Below are 23,880 nucleotides of genomic sequence, written 5' to 3'. Positions count from 1 at the left end.
ACTGATCATTTAGTTACTACATTAACTGTTGTTCATTTTTGTTTCCCTAACAGAGTGCCTGGCACATAGGCCATTTTCAAGATTTGTGAGAAAACTGAGTACATATCCTGAAAAATCATTGTAGAAACATTTCCTAGGAGATAAGAATTCTGATATCCAAGTTACCACACTGTTTTTTCTCAGAGACATTTAAACTACATGAGTCTCAACATTTTTACCCACAGATGAGGGATAGCAATACCTGATTTGTCGGGCTTCATGCAAAGACCACCCTGAGATAGTCCATTGTATAAATGCTTCCTTCATTGTCAAGTCTCATAATAGATAATTATTGTTAGAACTCAGTGTCGTCGCAACTCCTGCTGGAGATAACTCCAAACTGCAAAGGATTTCAGGGTAGAACTGGGACTTGCTGTCTTGAGGATTTTTATTCAGGAAACACGTTGGTTAGTATTGAGATTTTGAATTTTGAGGCTTCACTGCCATAAACCTATCTTGTTCACTAATTGCCTCTAATCTCAATATGTTGGCCCAATAATTCTCTTTTTCAAGTGTGGGATAAGCCTCATCCCCAATATTTTCTTCCCTCAATTCCATTTCCCTCTAAGGTACTAAAGTTGAGTTTCTTTCCACCTAGTTATGCAATAGAGAAAGAAAGGGAACAACACTATACAATGAAACACTTTAAATTTAGAAGGATTCAAGTTAATAGTAAACTTCTCTTAAAAAACAAACAAACAAACAAAACCCTTAGCATGTGTGACTTGCATAAATCCCAGGGCCTGATGTGGCCCTCTAAGGTCAGAATTGCATTTAAACATGTATGTTTCAGCAACCAAAGTAGTAGTCCAATATTACCCTGAATCTCATAAAGACTATTAAAGAAGTTCTATCACTTAACTCATAGAAAGCTTCTGAAAATGTCATATTTCTCTCAATCTCTAATGATCATGTCAGAGGCATTGGAACTAGAGCAACTTTACCTTGAATAGGTGCTGGGTAAAATAAGGCTGAGACCTACCAGGCTGCATTCCAAGAAAATCAGGTGTTTCAAGTCATAGGATGAGATAGGAAGTCGTCATAAGATACAGATCACAAAGACCTTGCTGATAAAACAGGCTGTGGTAAAGAAGCCAACCAAAACCAAGATGGTTAAAAAAAAAAAAAAAAAGTGACCTCTGGTCATCCTCTTGGCTCATTATAAACTAATTAAAACACATATGCATGCTAACAAACTCTCCCACCAGCACCATGACAGTTTACAAACGCCACAGCAATGTAAAGAAGTTACCCAATATGGTCTAAACATGGGAGGAACCCTCAGTTCTGGGAATTGCCCACCCCTTTCCTGGACAACTCATGCAAAATCCACCCCTTGTTTAATATATAATCAAGAAATAACCATAAAAATAAGCAACCAGCAGCACTAAGGGCTGCTCTGTCTATGGAGTATCCACTCTTTTATTCCTTTACTTTCTTAGTACACTTAAACCTGCTTTCACTTTACTCTATGCCCTTGCTCTGAATTCTTTCTTGTGTGAGATCCAGGAGTCTTCTCTTGGCATCGGAATTCAGACCTGGTAACCTCATACTCAGAAACTGATTCACCCAAGTAGCTGGATATTACTACCAGCTGGGGTTCCTCTCTGTCAGCCTGTATTTACCTTCTCACAGAGGCAGTCTCAACCTTGTCTGGTAACATACCACCACGCCAATTTTTCCAATCCTCCCTTCTGACAAAGTAGCCCCAAATCTCTCTTGATTAAAGATTGGGGAGGGGGCCTGCAGAAGTACTAACAGCAGTACGTTAATAATCAAGGTAAACATAAAAATAGGCAGTGCAAGCATTGACGTATGTACTACAGTTTTCCTCAGTTTTATAAAAAGGACTTTCTTCTACACACTCGCTATTTTTCAAGTTGAGAATTCAAGACCCAGAGAGTCAAAGACCAACTCACACAATGCAATAGTTCCAGATCTGTGAATATAAGCCGTAACTCTTCAATCTCAGCCCATGGGACTTCCCAGAAACCTGCATTGCAATAAAGCCAACAAGAGACATGGTTTGCTGAACCCAAAGCCTGTTGCGTCTCCATAACAGGGTTTCCTGGGAGACCATCTGCTGCAGAGCAGAGCTATCAGAACTGCAGATGCTGGTTTTTCCCACTTGAATCCACAGTGGGTCCTGGTGAACAGTGAAGAAAAATACGCCGGGCGCGGTGGCTCAAGTCTGTAATCCCAGCACTTTGGGAGGCCGAGGCGGGTGGATCACGAGGTCGAAAGATCGAGACCATCCTGGTCAACATGGTGAAACCCCGTCTCTACTAAAAATACAAAAAACTAGCTGGGCGTGGTGGTGCGTGCCTGTAATCCCAGCTACTTAGGAGGCTGAGGCAGGAGAATTGCCTGAGCCCAGGAGGCGGAGGTTGCGGTGAGCCGAGAACGCGCCATTGCACTCCAGCCTGGGTAACAAGAGCGAAACTCCGTCTCAAAAAAAAAAAAAAAAAAAAAAAAAACTTCAGCTTCCTAAATAATCATCCTACCCTCTCCAGCTCTGTGCTTCACGCTCCACACATGGCCTAGCTTTTTTCATTTAATCAATTGCATTATGCATTTATTGCCTCATTTTTCACCCTGTTGTAAAGATTATTGCTTGAATAAGTCTTAGTGAATTGGAAATGAGCAAAAAGGAATCACTTAAAGACTTATTAAGAAGACATGTTTTCCTTGCACTGATCTAAAATCTTCATATACCATGATTAAACAAAATTCTTCCTTGTTTATGTCAAAGAAAGGAAAGAAATGTTGCTTCAATATACACATAGCTTAAAGATCCACTTTTAGGATTCTTCACCAGTGTACCTTCCCTGGGAAGAGGGCATCTATTGTGAAAGAACAAGAGATGTTGCCATGAATCATCCTCAGCCGTGTTGGCAGTGAATGTTCCCACTCCCCATCATTAACCTGTGTCAACCTGACAGTGAAGTCAGGGCAGCAGCACCTGATGTTTTTATCTCCTTCCACATTTATCCCAGCTGTTTCACATTTACAGATGCCAACTCAGATCTTCACAATGCCCAGCAAGGAGACAGGAGTATTTCTCTCTACTTGATCACCTTGTTTGATTTATCCAAAGTCATAGCATTTACTGAAGGCCAAATAGAGCCCCGAAGGCATGGTTTTTACTATCTAGGCCAAAGCTTCTGTATCATCTAGAACTTGTTTAACTGGAAAGAACTGAAAGATCACAGTGCTTCACTGATAAGAATTTTCTGAATTGTTATCACTGGAAATCTAGAGGTTGGGAAGGCTATTAGAGACCTTTTTTTAGGCCTCTGGAGTGAGATGAGGGGAAAGAAAAGGTGGCAGAGATGAAAATGATACAAAGGAGGGGAAAACAGAAAAGGAGGAGGGGCAGGGGAGGGAGAGGAGAAAGGGTGGAGGAGGAGAAAATGGCAAAGCAGGGGAGATTGCTGAGAATACATGAAGGCCTGTCTGGAATGAGCATGAGACATGCTAGTGTAAGTACAAGAGAAAGTGCTGTTTGGAGGCCAGTACCTGGCAGGTGGAAAGCACAGGAAGGAGGGAGTCACCCTGCTTGGCAGGTTCTATGAAGGAAGGTTCAGAGAGAACTTCAGGGGGTTAGTGGACAGAACCACAAAATGCTCGCCCTGATTCTGCATGGGAATGGCACATTTCTCTCAGACTCACCCAAGCACTTTAGAGTTGGCAGAAGAACAACACTATTTAGTTTAGACATCAAGAGAAATGAACTGATGGTTGACTTTCCTGCCCCTCAGGAGTGATAACAGCCTTTCCTTTTTAAAGTCAGATGAGGAAAACATTCACAGGTTCACTGTGGGGAGCCGTTGTGGCTGGCACTGAGGTGAAAAAGTAGCTGAAAATTATCTGGAAGGCTGAGAAGCCTTAGTGACTTGCCCCTCGCATTTAGCACCCGTATGATGTACTTAGGAGCCTGTTGGACGATGCACTGAAACACTGGGAAGTCTGGGGAAATTACAGTCACACATCCCAGCTTTGACAAACCCTTCAGAGGCTTTTTACTTTTTCCTTAATTTAAAAATAATTATAAACTAATATTAACGCAGAGAAAATTAAAGAGAATAGACTAGTAAGAAATATTCATGTGCCCATCACCTGTATTTAACAATCTAACATTTTCCCTTTTTTTCCAGAATTTTTACTTAAAAAAATGTGTTACAAAGACAGTGAACCATCCCTCTCCACCACCACCATTCCCCATTCCATTCTCTCCCTCCCTAAAGAAAACAAACCCTGAAGTAAGTTGTACTCCTCCCACCTTTATTCTTATGCTTACTATATATGGGTGTAGCCACAAATAATATTTAATGTACTATTTTGTGTACTTTAAAATTTTTCATATGGGCCATATCTTTTTACCACTTGCCTTTCCAAATAACAGTTGACTTTTATCTGTGTTGACTCATACAGGTCTAGTTCACTTACAAACACTGTATTTGATTGTATACATGAAGGTACCACAATTTAGTAATCCATTCACTGACTAACGCTTAAATTGCTTCCAGTTTTCACCATGGTGACAATGCAATAGACATTCTTGGACATGTCTCCTCATGCACAGTGTGCTAGTTTTTCTAGAACAAATACTGAGCCATGCAATAGCTGGGTTATACAGTATGCACATTTCATCATTACTGACATTGCCAAAGTTTTCAAAAGAACATGACAAATCAGTTTTTCTGAGCTGCACCAAAAATGCTTACTCCTTTTGAGGGAGGAGATAGTGCTCCAACCAGTGTTGCATCTGCGTACCAGAAGGCCCAATGAATTTCTACAGGAGTTCTGATGAAGAGATCAATTTGCTTCAAATTGGTGCAGGTTTGACAGAGTGATGTCACAGAGACCTATATGTAGCTATCTCCTCCACTTACGACCTGTATGACCTTGGGCAAAGTAATTCTGTCTTTTGCCCTCCTCCTATGTGTAAAATGGGGATATTATTAGTACCACCTGTTAGACTTACTGTTAGGATTAAAGAAAACGACGCATATGTAGCACTTGGCTACAGTGTCTGGCATCTAAGGACACTCAATAAATGCCCTTACTTTTGCTTTTTAATTGCTGTCCTCTGTGCCACAGAATCCAAGGGGCTTTTGAAGTGGCTCAGGGGATGCACAAATGAACAGATTATGAGAAAATAGTGAAACAGTCATTGCTAACTTTTCTTCCATGCAATGAGGCTTCACAAAAAGGTAAAGGAAGATACCATGGGTATAAGAGCCTGGGTAGCATTGAAGGGAACTGAAATATGTCCTGCTTAATTCATGCTTCAGGATAATGTGTGGGCTCTTTCTTCCTTTCTCTTTTTGTTTAAAAAAAAAATACAAAGAATACATCATAGGGGCTCTTTGAAAAAAGACCCCAAGGAACCCAGTATGACAAAGAAACCTGAAAGGCAATACCTACTGCTTTGCATAAAGCCTCCAGGAGGCTCCTGATTGCCCTTAATAAAACTGGCAAAAGCTCTGGCACCCCTTGCATGGCAGCACATTTCTCTAGAGGCCACAGGAATAAAAAATAAAAAACCTCTAAAATGTTAGCAGAGGATGCCAATACTTAAAACATGAGTGGGAGGGACCCCAAGGAGGAGAGAGAGATGCTGAGTGAGAGAAATAAAGCAAGTAGCAACTGAGAGCATGGGAAGGCTGAATACCTACTTTGTATCTAAATAGGGCAACCTGCAGGACATTTTTTCCGCCTGAAAAAAATAAGTAATGGATCACCTGCACCGATAATGCATCCTCCCTTTTATTTTACAAGAAGGTACATTAAGTATATATGCCCAGAATTGCAGTTGCTTAGGAGTCCTGATCAAGAGACAAAAATAGGATATCAGTTTGTGTAGTCATTACAAAGTGTATTGGAAGAATTGGATCCATACATGTTAGTATTTGGAACAAGAGAGCGATCCTTTGAGTCACCGAGTCTAACAGCATTGATGTTTCTTCCTGTCTAATGTGGAGAAATTTATGAGTAAAGATCCTGATGGGAAAGGTCAAAATAAGCATTTCAGGTACTATGCCCTTTTCACCATCTCTCATCCCTCTAAGTCAAGCAGGATGAAATCCTCTGAGCCTAAAATTATAAGACTAATTAGCAGGATGGATGGGAAGACATTAAGCGAGAAATGTTCCCGAGTTCAGTAAAATCTCATTAATTTAAATCCCATTTGATAAGTTGAACATAAGCTAGAATGAAACTTATAATATAGTGCCGCTGCGAAGAACATGGACTTAAGAATGACCTGCTGATTAACTTCGCTAAACCTCAGTCTTCTCACGTGTAAAATGGGGATTATAAGAGCACTTTCTTAATTACTAGGTGTGGCATGATTATTAGATTGAATAGGACCTGCCAGAGAGTTAGCACAATTTCTATCTAGTGTTTAATAAACTATAGCTAGTGTTTAGTAAATCAGAGCTATCATTTTTATTATGAATAACCATTAGAATAACTCCGGTCATAGAACTGTAGAATTTCTGAGCCCTAAGAAACCTCGGCAGTCATGTGATGCAGGATCCTATTTTCCCGAAAATAAAAGGGGCCTACACAGGTTCAGTGACTTCCAAGGTCACTCAGCCATTTGCTTCATGTCTTCCAAATAATCTCATTCAGGGACTTCTACCATTAATGAGTCACAGAGTGCTAGCACCTTTGGAAGAAAAGAAGCGGTTATTAAAAAGGACTTAATGTCTTCATTAAATCAAAGCCACACTGAGTTCTAAGAAGTGCTTGATAAGCAGCTAGTTCAAGATAGTACAGCACTTAAAAGAAACAATGCTGCTTTAAAACAGAAAACATGAAAGACGGAAAAAAAACAAAAAATCATGCAAACTTGCAAATTCATCTTCCCTCCCCCTGTTCCTACAGAGTAATATTTGTCTATTACTTATGTTTTCTGACTTGTAAAAGTAATTTAATGTTTTTTAAAGGTCACTTTTATAGAAGGTAAGGGTAGAAGGGGAAACAAAGACAGACGAAGAGAATGGAAAGAAGGAAGAAGGGTAGGAATCCACAAATGAAGGCTCTGAAAGAATTTGGCCTTGTAGCAGTTACAGAAAGCTGAAGACCTGGATGTGATGGATAGCACCAGACTGACGTGACCATGTTCTGGGTGCACTCTTACTCAACACCCGTATTCCGAGTCAAAGTAATGCAGTTAAGGCTAAAAATACAGAATTATTTGTCTTCGCTCTTCAACCAAAATGGTCTTTTCTTGACAGACAAGGTATCTGTTTGTTTTGAATTGTTAACTAACATTCTGTTTAACGGAAGTGCATAAATCAGTATCATTTTCTTGTGTTTTTCAATAATTCGTTTCTAATGTATGCATTTGGTGCGTGTACCACATGCAAAGGGTCTTTAGATTTTAATTGAAAGGTAAATTTGTGTTCATTTTTACATAAGCCAGGAGAGGGAAAAAAAAGCAGCTCCTTTGTTCTCAATTTTTTAAAAATGAAGAATCTAAAACAAATGAAGAACTTTAAAATATTGATTTATCTTTAATTATTATGGATACATAATAGTTCCATATATTTATGAGGTACACATAAAATATTGATACAAACATACAGTATGTCATGATCAAATCGGAGTAATTGTGATGTCTATTGCTGCAAGCATTTATCATTTCTTTGTGTTAGAAACATTCCAATTCTACCCTTTTAGTTATTTTGAAAAGCCATTTGTATTGTTCTGGAGGTGTGATTAGGGTTTAATGTTTTTAAAATTCATTTTTTAGTATATCCACCTTACCCTTCAGAAAAAAAAAAAACAAAACAAAACAAAAAAAAAAACACAAAAAACAAAAGCCAATATTACATTAACAGCTTTATTCCTGTCCTGATAGCCACACATTGACATTTAGGCCCCAGGTTCACTGGGCTTTGGTCTGCACACCAGCTGCCAGCCTCTGACAAGCTGTGCCAGCATCCGCCCCACCATCAGGGCTGCTTGTGGCCCAGGAAAAGGAAACAAATGCAGCTAATGAGCCGGAAAAATAACACACTTGTAAGAATCAGCACAGGGATTAGATGCTTCCTATTCTTAGGAAAAGGAAAAAGAACTAAAAAAAAAAAAAAAAAAAGCCACCCCACCCCGACCCCACAACACCCTGCAAAACATTAACACCACAGCTAGTAGCATTCTGAGTTTCTCTCTCACTTAAAAAAAATAAATAAAAAGTCCAGCTGTCATAGTGCCAGGCACTGGAGACATAGCACAGCAGCTCTTTAACCATATAATGGAAACTGTAGTCCAGGTTAACCTGAGGTAAAGTTTCTTTATTAGGGAGCCATGGGTGGAGAGACGAGAAACATCATGGTGCAGAAGAGACAGTAACCTCATCCTGGCAACCACTGGCTGCCGCCACAGATGACTTCGTCTTGTGGACCTTTTTTTTTTTTTTTTTTTTTAAGCAAAAAAATCAGAGTAATTGGTTTGTCTATTGCCACAAGCATTTATCATTTCTTTTTCTTTGTGTTAGAAACATTCCAATTCTACCATTTTAGTTATTATGAAAAGCTACTTGTGTTGTTCTGAAGGTGGAATTGATGAAATGGGTAGTGTAAATCCAATATTGTCTGTTAAAGAACGTGTCTCCAAAAAGGCTGGCAGCACAGCTGAATTCCTGATGGACTGGCTTAAGAGCAAAATAGAGGCAGGCTAAAGGTAAGTTCAAAACCCAGCCTGATCTCTTGGCGACTTTGTGACAAATAGAGTAACACTTCAGACCAGAGCAACCCATATATGGTTATTGCAGTAAACCTCACTTGTTTTGCTTCTCCAGTATATTTGTTTTCTAGTGCTGCCAGAACAAATTATAAGTTGGTAGCTTAAAACCATACACACAAAAAAAGTATTATCTCACAGTTTTGGAGCCAGACATCTTAAAAAAAAAAAAAAAAAAAAAAAAAAAAAAAAAAAAAAAAAAAAAAAAAATCAAGGCATCGGCAGGGCTGGGTTGTTTCCTTCTGGAGTCTCTGAAGGAGGATCTGTTCCAAGCCTCGGTCCTAGCTTCCGGTGGTTGCCAACAACCTTTTACATTCTGTAGCATGTAGATGCATCACTTCAATCTGTGCTTCCTTCTTCACAAGGTCTCGTGTGTCTTCTCCCCTTCTAAGGACAACGGTCATTGGATTCAGGGCCCACCCTAAACCTCATCTGGTCCTGAAGTCCTTAGCTTAATTGCAGCTTCAGGGACCCCTTTTCTAAATAAAGCCATATTCACAGGTTTGAGTAGACACATCTTTTGGGACACAACCATCCAATACAACAAACCCACTATCCATTCTCCTGCCTACTGGTAATAACACCTCACTTTCGCTTTAGGAAATCTATTCCGCGTGGAATCCAAGGGTGATGCTACGGTGCAGACCAAGCTGATCGTTACCCCATCCCAACAGCCTCATTGGTGGAGTCAGTCAGCAGTTCCAGCTTTCAATTACAGTAAGTCTTAGTTATTTTCTGAAAGTACTGGGGATAAAATATTTTTTTCTCCTGGAGTTGCTAAGCCTGGAGTTGTGAGGAAATTCAGGAAAATCATGTATGAGGAGGTACAATTCCGTAGAGAAGACTCAGGGAATGAGGAAAGACCAGAGACATCCTGGGTCCTCCTGTGCCAGAAAGCACCCTGAGATTTTAGTTATGTGTTCCACTGAAGGCCTCCTTTAGCTTCACCCAGTTGAGTTGAATACCTTTCATTTGCAAGTGATTTTTGAAAAAAGTAACCAGTGCATTTTTATTCACTTTACAAATATTTGGCTGCTAATAGTGCACCACACATGGTGTTAGCCACTGGGGATAACAATGATAAAGACATAATTTCTGCCTTCAAAGAAGTTATAATCTTATAAGGGACTGTTGAGATGTAATGAGATTTGGTGGCAGCTAGAAAGGAAGCTTAGAGTCCATCTAGTATTGAATCCTAACTTTTCACAGAAGCATGGAATATGAGAGTAAGATTATAAGCCAGTGGAATCTGAGGGTTCACTGATTAATTTGCAAACATTTGAAAACTGTGTCATCACTCCCAATGCTACAGGGAAAGACAAAGGTGTGGAAGTGAAGGGTAGACAGGGAAGATGGATAGCAGATTGTCTGGCTCTCTACAGCTAGGAGGGAGCCTGACTTCTCCCCCAGGGTATTTTTAGCTTCCTATTCTTAGAGATGATTATAGCATTCTGGTCTTCTCAGTACTTCCATATGAGGAAAAACCAGAGACAAAAGGAAAAATCAGAGCAAAGGGCACCAGGAAGGAACTGTGTATTGGAGAGAAAATCTTGTGACAGCTTCTCTACTGGGTAATCTTCCAGGCAAATTCAGTGGTGAGCTGGTTAAATGTCTATTAGTATATAATGGTTTTGGGTTGTAATTGTGTAGTGTATTTAAAGTGTCTATTTTCAATTAGACACTAAACTCGTTGAAGATAGAAACTCTAGAGGACGTTCTTTCTTTTGGCACTCAATGTCTAAATCTCCTTTTTATATTAGGGAATCCTGTACTGTATCAAACTCAACCTGAGTCCCTCCATAGGGGCTAGAAGGCCAGATGGACTGCTTCTCAGCCTGTCTTCTGACTAGGGTGCAGGGATGAGACCCAGGCTCTGCCAAGTAGCCCCATCAGCACCAAATGTTAAACTAAACATTCGTGATGGGAAAAAGTGGGGCCATTCCAAGGACAGTGACAAAAGTAGTCACTGTGTTTATAGGGGTAGTATGCAAGATTGCCATTTTCAAAAGTACCAGTTGAGGCATCTGGTGCCCAGTGACAGTAACATCTTAACCAACCCCTCTGTGTTATCTTAGATGATGCTTCTGGGGGCAGCCTCTGCACCTGCTTCTTCCGCCTTCCTGAATATTCATGTCTTCTTACTAATTTATTTCCCAATAAAAAGTGGGAGTTGATTCCTGCTGTTTGCAACTAACAATTCTGACTTAGTTTATCTTAGTCATCAAGCTAACTCCAACAGAGTTAGTCAATAAATGGTTATTTATTTGAATGTATTATCCTCTGACACCATACCACCCCATGTTAACTTTGTCAGGCAAGTACCATCGTTTTTTGCTTTTTTGTGTGTGTTCTTCCCAACTGATTGGAAACAGGGCTTAGAAAAGCTAAATGACTTACAAAGTCTGGCAGTGAGTAATGGCAGGGCTGGGTTAGTTCCTTCTGGAGTCTCTGAAGGAGGATCTGGCAGAGAGTAACCCCTTTCCCTATTGTACCAGGGACCACTTACACTGCTGCTTATGAAGGGAACATGTAAAAATAATCAGGGCATCTCTTATTTCTAACCCAGATTATCACATTGAAAGTCATAAAATAAGGTTGGACTAGTGAGTACAGCTGACAGTGAGTAGTTGGACTAGTGAAAACGACTGGCAGTGAGTAACCCCTTTCCCTACTGTACCAGGGATCATACACACTGCTGCTTATGAATGCAACATATAAAAATAATCAGGGCATGTCTTATTTCAGATCCAGATTATTACACTGAAAGTCATAAAATAAGGTTGGACTAGCCCTGCATTCCTGCTGGTACCTATGAGAGCCATACTGACTGCTCTCTTCAGACACAGCCTACACTGCCCTGCTCACAACAGTTCCTTAACCTTGTCTTATCCCTGCCCCCTCCACTCAGGCATGTTACTAATCTGGCTGCAGAACTGTACCATTATCCCTCCAGGGAATGCAGAAAGCAAGGAAAACAGGCACTTACATTTTATTGCTTCAGTGCTAGAAACATACTCTGGATCTGAAGTGCAAAAGCCCAAACCATCAAACAAAACAGCAACGGCAGTCAATATTCTGGCCAATGGGTCAAGATCCAACAAGAGAGTAGAAGTCAGGGGGAGGAAGGGAATCAAAATGTTTTGCCTTTGCTTCATGTTCTACCCCTTATGCGCTAACCTAGAATCTTTGTTAATAACATTTAAATGAGATCACACAGTGTACTTTTAATTTTTTTCAATCAGTTTTGTTTTCTCATTACGGAAGTATTATACACGGTACAGTTAACAAAAAAAAAAAAAAAAAAAAAAAAAAAAAAAAAAAAAAAAAGGTCAAGAGAAGAAGAAACAATATACATACTATTCAATTTCTAAACCCAAAGGAAATAATTGCTGGGGAGTGTATCTAGCATTTCAGATTCTCTTGACACATTCTAAATGATCAAGTTCTCTACCAAAGTACGTTTGTTATAATACATTTCATAGCCACTGCTCAGCTTCTACAAATCACATATTTAGACAATTTGGAGTATTGGAAGTCACAAGTGGATATATGCAGAGCTGAAGTCCAGGCAGAAGAGCTTCATGGATGCGGAAGAATTCCTGCGAGAGTCAGGTGAGAGAAGAGGAGGGAGAAAGTGTCTCTGCAAGTCTCCAGGAAAGACAGAGGTCTACATTCTATTAGAGAGGCAGAGATGAAATGATGTGGAATAAGTGCCCCAGAGCTTGGGACTGAAGTAGACACACCACCCAGAAGGGAAATGTGGAGTCAATGAGGCATGGTACAGTTAAAAGGACACTCTTTGGGGGATGGGAGTCTAAATATAGCAGACTAGATGTACATCCACTCCAAAGAGGAGGGTAATTAAGGTGGAAACATTATGTTGGGGGAACAGGGGGTGAAAATCAACTATTTTCAGGAGGTAGGCAAACAAAGTATATGAATGAAGTAGGACTGGTATGAGGAAAGCGAGATTGACTTTGCCCAAATTTTAAACACACATAAATATTCTTCCACAAATAAGTATTCTTTGTCACTTTTTGGGAATCTGGCAGCTGTCTTTGTCTTTCATGTTCACAATAGGAAAAACAGGTCAGATGCAATGATAAATGGAAGTTGATAATGGATCTTGGTATCAAGGAGACAATGAGATGTGGCTGGGGGTTCTAGAAGACTGAAGAATTCATACCCCATCTGAAGGGCTATACCCTGCCTAATAAAAATGGAAAATCAGAAATAGAAGTGTAACATTGTTGGATGTTCCAATTTTCCAAGGTAAGACAAAAATATAAATGTTTATATGTGTTTTTCTAGCTTTTAAAATTGTTTCCAAGTTTTTCAATTGAATATATTAACCATACTAAACACATTCCTGTGTTTCCATAGGTCCCATGTGACTGCTGCCTCAGACCTTTCCAAATCTCATACCATAGCAAGAGAGTCACTTGAAACCCAGGGTGACAGATATTTGTGCCTTTTCTTATCCTGTATGTTGTATAGGGGTAAAGTATTATTTCTAAAACTGATCATTAAGGGAAACATGGACAAATTCAAGCATAACCAAAGGAAAAGGAAGGAAACTGAAACAATAGGCATTGGGGAATACTAGGAACAGATATAAATACTATGGCATGAGCTAGTGATTAAAAAAAGATTGTTGTTTAGAATTATACAATGCTTTCTAGTTTACAAGGTATTTTCACACCTACTGTGTCATTGGAGCCCACAAATAATTACAAAAGTAGGCTGAAAGGTATAAACACCATTAATGGTGGAGGGGGTCTGGGAAGAGGAAAAGGAGGAAGGAGTTTGAGAGAGAGAATGAATGAATATGAATGGTGGCTCACAGGCTATACGGCTTACTAATATCATGAAAGAAAACAATGAGTCCTGGACTCAGGAATTTATAAAATGGGGAAGATTTTATGTTGACTGTCATTTATAGAAAACACAATAAAATTAGTGTTTTCCCCCTCTAAAAATATTTTAACAAAATGATTAAATTCAATAGACTATAATGATTGGAGAAAAGAAAATAGTATAAGATTTTTTTTTTTTTTTTTTTCAAAATTTACGCAGGCTTTGAAGGATCAGTGCTGACATCTACATCTATCTGATGGAAAAGAGTCATTATTTTTCTCCTTGAGTTTTAACTATAAAAAAAAAGAAAGATACAGAATAGTAATTAAGGTCAACATGAATAATTATTGTTAACATCAAGAACTATCCACATAAAGAAAATATTTTAATATGAAGAGTCTAGGTATTGAGTTCTAGAATCTGCACTGTGTATGGCCTTAGCTAGACAATTATCCTTTGAGATTCAGTTGCCTCTTTTAAAAAAATGAGTATTTTAACACCTTTGTATGAAAAGGGAGATGGACTGTGTATAAACCCCACAAATTTCCAAGTCTTCTACAGACATAAATATAAGGTAAGGTGGGCTAATATGATTAAAAAATCCAGAAATGCATATAACATATTAAATTCTAACTTACTTTGAAATTTAAAGATCTTACGGCATCTTGTTCAATCCCACTCAGCCAACCTTAGACCTATCCTGTCTTACCCTAACCACACCACACCTGATAGCCCTAGGCACTTTTAATCCCAGAGCTGGGAGATCCCACAATAATATTTCCTATAGTTAAGAATTAGACCAACTTAGTTCAAAATCCAATTTCATAAGCTTAGCTTCTCCATTGCGTAACCAGAAAATTGAGATCCTAATGTCTACTTCAGAGGTTGTTTTACAGGTAGATAAGGAATGTAAAATACCTACTAGATCTTATCATAAATAAATGACAATAACTATAGCTATTTATTGTTGGTTTTAATAGTGTTTTATCCTGTTATTAGGAAACTCTACTAGAAATTTCTCTCTGATGACAGAGAGATCAGTTAACTCTTGACATCCAGTGCGGCATTAACATCATCCAGCGTCCAGTGTGTGTCCTGTCATCATCTCTATGTCACAAGCTTCTTGAGGGTAAGACTCTCATTCAGTACTTATTGAGTATCTTCTCAATGCTAGACACGTTTCTTAGACCTGGGGCTCTCAGCAAGCCTGACTCCCTCTGCTCTCACAGAGCTTATGTGCTGAGGAGAGTCAGTCTATTGACAGGTATACAAATTAAAAAGCAGCTCTTGGGAGATGGTATATATGAAATAACCAGAAGATGTAACAGAGCTACAATGTGGCGGGAAAGAGGAGGAGCTGCATTAGAAAGGCAAGGAAGGGCCTGTGAGTCCATGAAGGCTGACATGGGAGGAGGAGCAACCAGACACAGATCTGAGTGTGGAAAGCAGTAGGAGCAAAGGAGGGGCAAGTTCAAATACTGAAGGAGGAACCCAGGGTGTGTCTTTGAGGAACAGTAGGAGGAGCTGGGGAGCTGAGAGAGGAGAAAGAACTACACAAAATAGAGGTAAGCAGGATCTGTGTCTCACAGGGCTTTAAGCAGAGGAGGGTTCCAAGCATATGACTCTATTTCATCAAGTCATACACCATTTCCTGGTGGCTGAATGGTAAAGAATAATTTTCTGTTTTCTTTTCTCTTTGTTTGCAATATGATTTCATATCTGGGTCGTTCTTGCCTTTGCCCCTTGCAAGAAAATACTGGGTATCACTCCCACATCCCCACCTGAAGAAGAGAGAGAGATGCCTTCACTCAGTCACCTGTAGAAGAGAGATGCCAGGTGAGAAACCCTTAACCCATTTCAAAGTTCTCCCCGTCTAGCTACCAGTGGTGCGCTCGGTGTAGCAGACCAATGAGGATTTCTTCAGCCTGTGTTCTGCTTCTCTCTGGCATTTGGGAAGTTGGCTCCCCTGCCTGAGGGAGACATTTTAGGACAGGTTTCCATAGAAACTTAAACTTTCTCTCCAGCTGCTCATGTAGTTTATCCCTTTATTTTTAAATGTGCATTATTATTATTATTTTCAATCAGCTTTTTGGCTTTTGCTTTCTTGGGTTCAAATAATACCAAATCTCTAGGAACACAAGCTCTCTCATTCTCCATTCAACAATCTCTCCTAATTATGCTTCCATGGCTGATGGAGAGGGTTATAGAAGCTTTGCTACCATAATTAATCATTTCTCAGATTAATATTCACTCTCTCCCTCAGAGACCCTTAAGTGGTTAGCCCTCAATCACCAGGGTGCCTTGAGAGCACGGATGAAGTCTTATGTAGCCACTGTACCGCCTCCTTCCACATCCTCTTTCCATGACACCAATCTCTTCTCAAAGATCACCACATTTCAAACCTAAAACCCACTGCACCTTCCTTCTTATTCATACAGGCTTAAGTCCCTCCCACTTTGGTCATTTAAGTGCCATTTCTTTGAGCTGCCTCTATCATACTCATTCTTAATTTATGAAACGTAGCACTTCCCAAATTAAACATTTCCTGACCTCTTGTGGGGCTGGATTCACCTGTTACAACTTCCTCATAGCACTTCTCATAATCATAATAAAATGATTATTTTGATGATTACATATGTGGTATCTATCTCTGTTAAAATGCAAACTCCTTAAGGAATTATGTCTTTTGTATCTTCTGCAACATTTAACAGTGTTTTCCAAAAAAAAAAAAAATATATATATATATATATATATATATATATATATAATTTCTCAAATAAAGCCATCTGAAGTTCAAAGGAAGAGAAATTGAGTAACTAACTTCTACTTTGTGCATTTATGGAGTAAAATTTATTTTCTTCAATAAGTATATATCATATTTTGTGAAACAACTGGAAAAAATAAAGCTATTTTAGTTTCAGTGATGCTGTTTTCAATATGGTATGGATCAAAGCATAAGCGTACTCTAGAGCTGCACACAGTAGTTTGAAGTAGGAATAATACACCTGTTCACCTCTTCTGTACACAGCTGAGCAACAGGTGAGCAGGACTCTCAGCAGAATTCTCACTCTGTGAAGTCAAAAGGTAATGGAGGGGGAAAGGTAGGAGTAAGAAAAAGAGGGGAAAGAGGAAGGCAGTGAGATACACAGAATACTAAGAACATGAGGGAAAAACAAAGACACCACACACAAAGATGTGGGAAACAGAATAAAAGAGACCCACATAGAGACCCCAAGTCTATCTTGGGGTGGGAAGAAGCAAAGGCAATACAAATGGGCTGTGAGTAGAGGCCTGGAGAAGAGATCCAACCTGCCTTTCAGGTGCCTCAGAACCCTTGATAGCATCTATGTCTTTTCTAAGGAGATGAATCATCCTATGCTAGATAGTACCAGGAGGCTGATGTGTGAGATTTCTTTAAGTCTGCAGGTGAAACCTAACCATACACTTACGATTACCAATTCTGTTGCATATGCTGGGTTCCTTAGAAACACTGCTATAATAAACCCTTATAAGAACCTGTTTTACCAATGGGGAAGCTCAGGTTCAGAAAGTTTAAGGTACTTGATGAAAGCCACCCAGCTGACATGTGGCAAACTTTCAGTCTGTATGACTCCAAAACTGAGCTCTGTTCATTATACTACCCTGGCTAAAAAAAAAAGAAAAAGAAAAAAAAAAAAAAAGGGTGAGGGGATGGGAATCCTCATCCTACAACACATTTCTGCCAGCTTTTCAGCTGTGCGGGTTGTTCTCATCCTGGTGAGTGGCACACATTTGTCCAAGGTACTTCAAAGGTAGGATCAACTGCCTTTATGGAAGGTTCCACCCTCTGCTTTTTGCCTGACTTCAAGAGACTTGGGTCTTCAGAAGAACCTTTCTAGATCTCATGATGTAATTCAGAACCACACTTTCCTTTTTTCCATTGTACCTTACATTTTGATTTCATATCACAACATCACAATAACCTCTGCATATTTATTCATTTGATAATTTGGCTAATGCCCACCTGGCCCACTAGATAACAGACTCCAGGAGGACAGGGACTATGTCTCTTATTCACTGTGGTATCCCACCCCACAGTACAGTGTCTAAGACATGGTGGTTATAAAAACTATTTTTTTTTTAATTAAGCATTAAAATGATCTTCATTCAAAAATGCTGCAGAGGAAATGTCCAAACTGAGTGAGGCAATGAGATGGCCAATGAAGGAATTTCATTTATAGCCATTGCCAGTGCTAAAAGGTTTGCTTGTAATTTGACTTCCCACAGGAAGCAACTTAAACTATTCATAAATAGTGAACATCCTTTGGACAAAAGTGGAAACTGTCACCCATTCCCCCAGGTGCACACACAATGCTGCCTACAGCAGCTTGTTTTTAATCTACCTCATGCATCTCTTATGTCTTTATTCTTACAAATTTGTTTTACAACCATTCCTTCTTTGTTCCAGACACCCATCGGAAAGCCAATGCCATAGAGAACCAGGTCCTCAACTATCATTAGGAAAATGAAAAACATGATGAATCACCAACAGTATTAGCATGAAAACAGTCTGAGCCAGGCTGGGCTCAAATCTGCTCAGAGTCATTAAGGCATTTCCACACAAATGATTTTGACACCACCATTCTAGGATTTTGAATTCATGTGATGTCGAAGTCAGAAACCTGAACTTCAGGAAAACAAAAAGTCTGTTATTATGCAAATAGTTTTAGATACAAAAAAAAAAAAAGAAATGAAAAGATAAGCAAACACAGCCTGCATAATGCCACCTGGCTTCTAAAATAGTACCCTCTCAAAGTTTTAGTAGGTGTCAGCTCATCTGAAACAAAGGTCTCTAATCACATAGAAAGTGTTTTACTCAAATGATTTCATTTTCTATTTTGGTAACTTCCAATAGTGTGATTGTGCTTTCAGAGAAAAGAATAACAGGAGACCCTGAATGTTTTCCTTGTATTGGGAGTAATTTTCATCTCTTCTGCCAAAATAACAAATGGGCAATCATGCTGCATGCTTATTCAACCAGCACTGGTTATATGCCAGGCACAGTGCTTGGCACTGGGGATCAAGTATGGAGCGGATACAGAGAGGACCCATCTTCCTGGAATCTGCAGTCTTTCACAAACATGTGTACAGCTTGTCTATTCCAAAGATGTTTGTCTTCCTATTAAAATGGATGCATTATGGCACTTTATGTTTTACACAGTTCTTTTACATATGCCACTTTTTCATCCTCTTGAGAATTCCATAATAATGGCACGAATGTTAAGATTTTCTCTTTTCTTGAAATGGAGAAAGCAAGGCTCAGAGTCCAAAAGTACTGGTGACAAATCGCATAAGGCATGTTCTTTCTACCACACTAATAGCAACAAAACACAGCAAATGTTTAATATGCACGTATAAAGGCTAAGCATTTATATCCATTCTCGGTTAATTCTTACAAGGAACCTGTAATTTCCTACTTAAAAAGTCATGCAATTGAGACTCAGAGGTTGAGTAACTTATAAGTCAATCATTCAACTAAAAAGAAAGATCTGAACCCAAGCAATGTGATTCAAGAGCTGGCATTCAACCACAGCAATGTATTGTTAAGTTAATACAAATTGGTCATATTCCTTATTTAATCAATAGTTGGAATAGCTATCATTACAATCCATTTGAAAATAGAGAAACTGATACCTATGGAGGTTAAGGTCCACATTCAAGGCAATACTAGGATGTAGTTAAAATAACATCTAAATTCCCAAGATGTGAAATGCAACTTGCTTTTCCACTTGACCAAGGGTTCTTATCTCCTCAGAATGCAAGAGAAGATATTTTGAGAGTCCATCTAGTCTGAACTGCTGCTGTAAGGTCAAGCAAGAGGTTTTCTTATACTGGACTTGGACTTGGTCAACATGCTCAGGTGTAAGCAAGAGTTGATCTGAATCATTCAGAATGAGAAGGCTCAAGGCTGTGGGACAGCTCATCAGTCCGGGAGTCCCTATTCTAACTTAACTTTGGCTAATATGTCAAAGTTTAAAGACTATCTAGGGACAGATCACTTCCTTCCTTCCAAATAATGGTGTTAGGACAGCCATTTCCATTGGAAAGAAGGTAAGAGAATGGGGAGTACATTTGTGTATAATACAGCATTCATGAAAAGAGAATAGGGAGATAGCTGGAGGGCAAGATAAAGTCCAGGTCACCCATTCAACAACAACAAATACATATAACAACAACTATCTATCTCTCTATATATCTATATTTATATCTATATCTATATCTATAGATATTTAGTATTTTCTATATTACCAATGTTATATTTAATCCTGGAGAAAAAGTTTAATATGACATAGTTCTCAGCCCTAACAATCTAGTAGATACGGAATTAGAGGGCTCATAGAATATAATATTTTTCTTCAGATACCAGAAAGCCACTAAAGGTTTTCAAGAAGATGATGATGTGACCCTAGCTGTTTCTTCTACCTATTCAGACACCAAGTTGAGAAGGACTTCAGAGGTAAAAGTGCCCTCCCCTGGACCACAGATTTCCATGCAAAAATGCCCTCTGTGGCTGTACTAGCCTAGCCACCTCTGGCTATGGATCACTTGACATGCATCTAGGAAAGCTGGCTGTCCTACAAATAAAAAGAATATGCTGGACTTTGAAGATTTAGTATTGGAAAAAACGCAAAATTCTGTTAAAAATATTTTACATTGATTATACATAGCTGTGATAATATTTTAAATATATTGGATTTAATCTGTTACCTTAGTAATTTTACGCATTTCTTTTTACTTGTTAATTTGGCTACTAGAACACTTATGATTATGTATGTGGCTTTCATTGTTTTTCTTTTAGACAGTACTATTGCTTAGAGTTCCTGGGAAATGTTCACCGAGGTTTTCTGGATCATCTCTCCCAACTGCACACTCACTGGCTCTTGGGGAATTCCATTCTGTTGCTCCATTGGTCTACCTGCAGATATTTTGGAAAGCTACAATCTTTCTCTAGATTTTACCCATTGGGAATCATACCCTAGAATGTCCTTCCAACAGTGACGTTCAACTATATTTTCCTGTGTTCTATCCAACATCTTCCAGTCTTGTTTTAAGTAAACATCTTCAGTTGGTTTTATTGCTCCTTGCACAGTATGTTTTCCAGGCTTTCAATGATTTTTATTATTCTTATCTCATATACTCTAAGTCAGTACTTACTTGAAAATAAAGAAAAAAAAATCTTTAACTGTTTGGTTGGAGGTAGCAGTGTATGGTAGAAACACCTCTAGATTAGAGATCACAGGTAGGTTCGCTTTCCATCTGCTGTGGTTTAGATATGGTTTGACCCCAGCAAAACTCGTGTTGAAATTTGATCCTCAGTGAAGCAGTATTGGGAGGTCTGGCCTAGAATCATGCAGGAGGTGTTAGAATCATGCAGGAAGATCCTTCATGAACAGATTAATGCCCTCCCACTGAGGTGCGTGTGTTCTCACAGGACTGGCTTAGTTCCTGAGAGACTGGTTGTTAGAGTATGGCTTCCTTGGTTTCACTCTTGCTTCCTCTCTCGCCATGTGAGCTCTTTACACATGCCAGCAACTGTCTACCAAGAGCTGAAGTAGGCTGAGGCCCTCACCAGATGCAGATGCTCAACCTTGACCTTTCCAGCATCTGGAACTAAAACTCTTTCCATATAAATACCCAGTCTCGGGTAGTCTGTCATAGCAACACAAAACACAGACTAAGACACCACATTTCCCATCATTGTATAACCTTGAGAAAGTAATTTCACCTTATATTTAAAAGCATATTAAAGCCAACTTAAAAGTAAAATAAAGGTGTGTGTGTGTGGAGGGGGTGGGGGTATATATAGTTTTCTGCAGTGAGCCTAGTCTTTAACTGCTCAACATTCATGTCTCCTGCCAATAGAATACACTCTCAAATCATGTAATTTCTGCTGTTGTGTGATGAAGGAGAGACAGGTTAACCTTACATCATCAGCTTTAGGGAAGCCTGAACCTGGACCTGGACAGGGAAAGTCACAGAATTTGGTTTAGGGATGGGCACAGCACTCAGTCAGGGCAAATGCATTACATGCAAAAAGAGCCAGCTTAAGAATAAAGCAAGAGAGAAAGCCAAACTAAAATATACTGGGAATGGTGGACAAGACCTAATAACATAATTCACCTCATTTGAATGCCTGGTTCCACTGTGCTTAAAGTAATATACTTCTTGGTTTAAACACACACACACACACACTGAATTAATAAATTCTGTGTATTGCTTAAGCTAGTTCAAGTTTACAATCAAGAGCTCTGAGTAATGTATTTTTCATCTCTAAAATATTTCTAGAAGCTCTATTTCATTTCAAGTCCCTCACATCTGTCATGTATGCACCTACCCTTACAAACAAAAAGCAATGTTTTCCAAGTAAACACAGAAGGACAGACATTTTAAGATAGTAGAAGATGGGGATGGTAGGGCCCCAGTTCTCTTTCCTTTTCTCTGAAGAAGCATATCCGTTAATCATTCTCCCATTTCATGGAAAAACCACATGATCAACACTTAAATTACTCAAATTGTCATTTCACATTAAAATGATATTTGTTATATATTTCCTCTGAAATGTGTGGCAAGTAATTAAATAACATTACAGCATGCCTCAGCTTATAAAATCAATGTGTGTAGAAAAGCCAAATTGACTTCCATTAAAATTCCCAACACACTTTCTCTGTTCTTCTGATTGATGCTCAGTTGGCAGTATCTCCCAACCCTTAAGCCTTCTAGTTCTCTTCTTATGTTCCCATAACTGCCTAACAAGTATGTTTTAACATAGCATACTAGAACTAAAAAGGGCCTTAAAAATGGCTACTACCCTGTTCCCTCAGTGTACAGAGTTCCAGATGATAGGACGTGATTCTCTCAATGTCTCTCAAACTGTAAGTTGGAAACACATTTTTTTACGAGAGTTTAGTATTCCCGAAATATATCATACAGCATCTGTATTCTAAATGGAGCCCCCTGTTTATAGGTCTCTTTGATTATGCAAATCATCTCCAAATTTAAACTTTAAAAAAAAGACAAGATCAGATTCTCTATTTTAGTTTTCAAAAACTGGGTTTTTCCTTAATTTGGGTGCATAAGATGTTATTAAATACAAATAAGCACTGCTATTTAGGTACCCTGTACCTGCCATATGCTTAATGGGCACTATTGGGTTCAGTCTTCATAAAAACTTCTTTTAGACTGGTTCTGTTAGAACCCTCCTTTTACAGAGAAGGAAGCTGGGGTTGGAAGAGACTATACACTTGGCCTAAGTGAGACATCTGATAAATGGCAAGCAGGATTGATTCCATTTCTAGCTCTGACTCCAGAGCCTGAGCTTTTAACATGAATATTCTATGTCCTCAGAAAGATTAGGCAAGCTTTTTATTAGAACATGTCTGAAAACAGACAAGTCTTTGAGATTCAAAGATCACTTCCTGAATCCTTACTGACCTACAAAGATTTTTTCAATATATTACCAGATATGCCTATGAGCATTACTTTCCATGTCCTCTGATCCATTATTTAAATACACACAATTATGTATATCTGCACTATGTGTTCAATTATTTATATTAGTTTTTACAGAAAGTTGAAAGAGACAAAAATGTCAAACAAAAGACAGATGGGAGAGACTATTTCCTTGGGTAGAAGGAGTTTTATTTCCCTTTTGGCTTTTGTCCTCCCATATTACAGAACATACTTACTTGCTTGTTTAACTTAGTGTCTCATTTTCAATACATAAAATTGTACTTGATTAGCCCTGGATTAATTGTGTAGTAGTCATTAATTGCTGCCTAACAAATCACCATAAACTTAGGGGCTTCAAATACCTGTCTTTTAAGGCAGAAATTGACAGTTTATCTTAAAATATCTATGAAAATTTAAAGAACACAAACAGCCAAAACAATCTTCAAGAAGAACAAAGCTAGAAGACGTGCAATTTTCAGTTTCAAAACTTACTACAAAACTACAATCAACACAGCATGGTACTTCCATAAAAATAGACATAAATAAATGGAATAGAACTGATAATTTAGAAATAAACTCTCAAATTTGCAGTCAGTTGATTTTTTTAATATCTACTATTTATTTATTATCATATTTTAAGTTTTGGGTACATGTGCAGATAGTGCAGGATTGTTATAGGTATACACATGCCATGTTGGTTTGCTGCATCCATCCCCCTATCACCTATATTAGGTATTTCTC

The sequence above is a fragment of the Saimiri boliviensis genome, chromosome 1 (assembly GCF_048565385.1).
Source record: "Saimiri boliviensis isolate mSaiBol1 chromosome 1, mSaiBol1.pri, whole genome shotgun sequence".
NCBI lineage: Eukaryota > Metazoa > Chordata > Mammalia > Primates > Cebidae > Saimiri > Saimiri boliviensis.
The sequence above is the reverse complement of the archived record's forward strand: the minus strand, read 5'-3'. Positions refer to the sequence as shown.